Raw genomic sequence first — 6,068 nt, 5'->3', positions numbered from 1 at the left:
TTTCACATAACATTTCTGTAATTTGGTTGCGTCTTGCTTAATGTCAAGCAGTTTGCTTCGTGCATCCTCTTTAACAGCATTAAAGCGGTCCAATTTATTATTACGAACTGTGTATGCATTTTAAACACCTACATTATGATATATATACTTCCTCCTTCCACATCTCTAAATGAGCGCCGTTTTATAAAAGCACATTTAGTGCTCAGTGGTAGCCTATGACCCGTTTCAGGGGTGACAAATTACTATTCAAAATCATTGAGAAAATCAGTTCTACCTTGTTTCGACATCCTCCGATGAGGTCAATCCATACAATTAATTATATTTGAATTAATTCTCTAGGACCACAAACATAAAAGCATAACATGAAAGGCTAAATCATTTTTTGTTAACTGGGTTAAAATGTTGTCATTATAAGAACATGACATATAGGAGAATATCTGGCTTAAAAAAAAAAAAAACCTTCAGGAAGATGGTTACTTCCAGCCTTGACACATGTACTTCACATGTGGGAACCTACAAAAAATAGATTATATGTGTATATAATGTATGGATAATTTTTTTTTAGGAATCTGTTAAATACAAAAAAAAATAAAAAATAATAATAAATAAACAAATAAATATACTGTAGCACCAGCCCTAAACCAGAATTGGCTCCAATTTTGTCCAGAATGACATTTAATAAAAGACGTATTTAAAACATTCTGATGAAGTTTCCACTTGACTGGAAAACCATGCATATCAATAACCTGTCAGACCTGTCCTTCTCTACTATCCATCTGTGACTAATGCATCATAAAAACGCTTCCCAAAGAAAAAAGCATCTTAAGACTTTGACTGTTAAATACATGACAAGTTTGGTGCTTTTTATTTTTATTATTAATTAATAATCCCATAACCAAGAACAACACAAATGAGAATTATTCATTGCAAAACAGACAAAGACCAAGCCCAAAAAACAAAACAAACAAACAAACAAACAAAAAATACAATAAACCAGTGCCGTTTCATCTTAATTAAATGTTCCATATCAGTCTAGAATATTTTTGTATATAAGCAATAAAAAATTGATGAAAAATAGTTTCCTTTTCACCTTTACAGAAATTAAATATATAAGTATAATAATTACACTTTAATACACATCAGGAATTAAATCTTCCTCAGTCATTTTACCTCCATCTGAAATATTGTTTAAAAAGTCATTCATATCAGAATTTACAGAATTTGAAGTTTATAAACACTGTAAAACTGAGTAACAGTGCGATATCTTTTTTAACATTCTCTGTGATTTTATTATTAATTAACAATTTACTTATAGAGGTTAATTCACCATTTCTATATTAATGTTGACGTGCAATATTATCATTCTATCCACGGTTTAGTCAGGACCTGACACCTGAAATCTCCTTTTAATATAGCGACCCCTGCAGATCCAGTATTGCAATGTGAAAACCATATAATTTCCTATTGACTCCTCCAGAACTTTATATCTTCTTTACAAGCATGTACATGCATTTTCATGCGCAAAGTAAAAATCAACACCCCTTTTTAAAAGTAATTTCTGTTGCATAACTATTTTGTATACAATGTTCTACAATATACATTTGAAATGTAAAAACCTATGAGCACACAATATTTGTAGTATTCGCTGAGATCAGTTCGTGGATTCAGCAGATTGTCTAGGGCTATTTTCAGATCTGAATGATGGGACTGGGACTGGTTGCAACGGAGGTGCAGCAAAGACTGGCTGGTATACTGGACGTGCGGGGGCTGCCATATTTGGAATGGTGGGTACCACTGGATGAGAATGCCAGTTCTACATACAGCGTCTATATTGCTCCCACTGACAGGACCTGGGGGAGAAAACCTAACTTGGAAGTTTTTAGAATTGCATGGAAATACAGTATGTCCAGTAATGATTTTATGAATTTCTTCACTGATAAAATGGATAACATTAGAAATACAACAGCAAATGTAGATTCTACAGCGTCTAACACTTCAGTTTCATCCATTGCAACCAAAGAAAAACTGCACTGCTTTACAAATATAGGACAGGAAGAGCTAAATAAACGTATCACTGTATCTAAACCAACAACATGTTTATTAGATCCTGTACCCACTAAATTACTGAAAGAGTTGTTAACTGTAGCCGAAGAACCGCCTCTCAATATCATTAACTCATCTTTATCTTTAGGACATGTCCCAAAACTATTTAAGCTGGCGGTTATTAAGCCTCTTATTAAGAAACCAAAACTAGATCCTAGTGTACTGGCAAATTATAGACCTATTTCAAATCTTCCATTTATGTCTAAATTTTTAGAAAAAGTTGTGTCTGCTCAATTGAGCACCTTCCTGCATAAAAATGATCTGTATGAAGAATTTCAGTCAGGTTTCAGGCCCCACCATAGCAAAGAAACTGCACTTGTTAAAATTACAAATGACCTGCTCCTTGCGTCAGATCAAGGCTGCATCTCATTTCTAGTCTTACTTGATCTTAGTGCTGTGTTCGACACCATAGATCATGACATACTCATAGATCGATTACAAAACTATACAGGTATTCAAGTGCAGGCTCTAAGATGGTTTAGGTCCTACCTGTCCGATCGCTACCATTTTGTTATTTTAAATGGGGAGTCATCTCATTTATCATCAGTAAAATATGGAGTGCCACAAGGATCCGTCCTAGGTCCCCTTCTATTTTCAATATACATGTTGCCCCTTGGTAATATTATTAGAAAATACGGAATTAGCTTCCGATGTTATGCTGATGATACTCAACTATATATCTCAACGAGACCAGATGAAACTTCTAAATTATCTAAGCTAACAGAGTGTGTTAAAAATGTAAAAGATTGGATGACAAATAATTTTCTCCAATTAAATTTGGATAAGACAGAGATATTAATTATTGGACCAAAAAACACTACACAGAATCTTGTAGATTACAATCTGCAACTAGATGGATGTACTGTTACTTCCTCTACAGTCAGAAATCTGGGTGTTATATTAGACAGCAACTTGTCTTTTGAAAATCATATTTCCCATGTTAAAAAAACTGCATTCTTCCATCTTAGAAACATTGCCAAGCTACGAAACATGTTATCTGTTTCTGATGCAGAAAAGCTAGTTCATGCATTCATGACCTCTAGACTGGACTATTGTAATGCACTTCTAGGTGGTTGTCCTGCTTCGTCAATAAACAAGCTACAGGTAGTCCAAAATACAGCAGCTAGAGTCCTTACCAGGTCAAGAAAATATGATCATATTACCCCAATTTTACAGTCTCTGCACTGGCTACCTATTAAATTCTGTATCAGTTACAAATTATCATTACTTACCTATAAGGCCCTAAATGGTTTAGCTCCTGTGTACCTAACTAGACTTCTACCACATTACAATCCATCACGCTCCCTAAGGTCACAAAACTCTGGACTTTTGGTCGTTCCTAGGATAGCAAAGTCCACTAAAGGAGGTAGAGCTTTCTCACATTTGGCTCCCAAACTCTGGAATAGCCTTCCTGATTATGTTCGGGGTTCAGACACACTCTCTCTGTTTAAATCTAGATTAAAAACGCATCTCTTTCACCAAGCATTCGAATAATGTATCTCTTAAATTGTGAGTGTAGTTGCATCTGATCAAATGTGCATTCTTATTCTTTAGCTTGGGTTAAACTACATAATTTTACTTTGTTGGATCAGCAGCTATGCTAATGATGTCTCTATTTGTTTCTATGTTTTGCCGTAACTAGGATTTACACAAGCTCCAGTCTGGATCCAGAACACCTGAGAAGAGATGAGTCTGACCCTCAGAGGACCCCAGATGATGCTAACCCTGAATCAACAAACAGAACTAACAAATATTGCTACAAGTGTGACTGCATCATATAATAATTATTAATTATGAATAATATTAATAATGTTCATTGTCTGGCTGACTACATCTTGTATTATTTTTTCTAAAAATCCTGTCAAACGTGCACAAACTGACAGTCACCACTTATAAGCTACTACTAAATATTGTACAAACCTAATTTTCTGTAAAGTTGCTTTGTAACGATTTGTATTGTAAAAAGCGATATACAAATAAACTTGAATTTAATTTAATTTAAAAGTAAAAGTAAAGTTCTTAAATTAAGAGAGGTGGCAAATGTGGTTTAGTCTGAAATAAACAAATGAGATATCAGAATCCGTCTGTATACAGTAAAGTATATTAAAAAAATCAGACATGCTGTGGCAACAGTATTGCAATATGACAGATAAAGAAAGATACATTAACTTACATTCATGCACGCACATTACCCAATCATAGAAAATAGAGGCAGAGAAAATGAAACCAAATGTAAACTGCAACCGCTCTGCCTTCTCGATACGAACGACCAACTCTGGCTTCGCCTTCGATGCATGCATATGCGGTCATCGTTTTGTCTCACTGTATACATATGTCTGTCAACAACAATAAACTAATTACTAAAGCCGCAATATATAACGCAAAGGAAAAAGTATGCTCGTATGGTAACAATCTTTCATATACATATTTGTGGTAGGCTATATAAAGTATAGATAAACGTATGATGAATAATTACCTTACGTCTTATCGCCGCCACCTTCTCTTGTCTAAAGGAAATTTTGGCACGCCCATTGCTCCAAGTTGCAGCTACCGTCTAATTATGAATGGATTTCTGTAGCTGCTTTTGTCACATCTCTTAATTATAAAAGAACAAGTCCCAGAATCCCAGTGGTGGACGAAGTACACAAATCAAGTACTTGAGTAAAAGTACAGATACGTATAATAAAATATTACTCCAGTAAAATAAAAGTACTCCTTTTTCAATTTTACTCAAGTGAAAGTACAAAAGTACTCAATTTCTTATGTACTTAAGTAAAAAAGTACTGAAAGATAGATTTTTGCAATTTTATATAGGCTAATTTAATTTTATATTAGCACTTTTTTTTATATAATCCTACTGCTCAAAATACCTGTGATCTTTTCCAAAATAACCACTATATGGAGTGAAGATATATTTTTGTTGTTGATATGGACTACGCTGAAGAGAGTAATGTTCACTGTGAAGCTTGCACTGTGATGTACCTGAGAGAAAACAGAGATGACCATCTGATTTTCACCAGTAAGAACAAAGTATTTTAAAGTTTGTTGTTTTACAGAACATCACAGTCATATATGACATGATAATAAGGCCTGAAGATTTTAAGGAAAATATAATTATATTTTCATAATTATTTTTTCCTTCTCAAACCTTGTCTGGGGTGTAAAAACACCCCTGTCCAAACTGGGTGCATCTCTTCCCCTCTTTGATAATTACTGTAGTAACCATGTTCTGAACATCACATCCTTTCTTTTCTCCCCAGATGTAATCTAGTCTATATATATATATATATATATATATATATATAGGTGGTTGAATAAAAATATTTGGACATTATTTATAAAATTACCTCAAGTTAGCACCAGCAAGCTTATTAGCTAGACAGTTAGCATCAGCTAACAATATTTAGACTACTTATTTTCAGAGCGGTTATGAACAACGTCCTTAATAACAATGGATGAAAAGTTTAGAGCTTTACTGATGATTAAGTCTAGAGTGTGTCCACCTTTGTGTGTGGGTCCATGTTCATGCTGAATCGACAGGTAAAAAAAAGCCTCAAGTCCAAATATTCATTTATCACCAATTAACCGTTTGACAAACTTGCTTTGATGTCCAGATCTGAATTTAAAACAATCTCAAACATGCTCCAATTTCCCGGCGCTCTGAATCAACCGAGTCGCGAACAGGCTCCGAAGTGCAGATCTGAATCAACCGAGTCGCGAACAGGCTCCGAAGTGCCGATCTGAATCAACCGAGTCGCGAACAGGCTCCGAAGTGTCGATCTGAATCAACCGAGTCGCGAACAGGCTCCGAAGTGTCGATCTGAATCAACCGAGTCGCGAACAGTCTCCGAAGTGCCGATCTGAATCAACCGAGTCGCGAACAGGCCTCTATGGAACAGGCTCCGAAGTGCCGATCTGAATCAACCGAGTCGCGAACAGTCTCCGAAGTGCCGATCTGAATCAAC

This window comes from Carassius auratus, chromosome 50, assembly GCF_003368295.1.
Source record: "Carassius auratus strain Wakin chromosome 50, ASM336829v1, whole genome shotgun sequence".
Classification (NCBI taxonomy): Eukaryota; Metazoa; Chordata; class Actinopteri; order Cypriniformes; family Cyprinidae; genus Carassius; species Carassius auratus.
Note: the sequence above shows the minus strand (reverse complement) of the source record.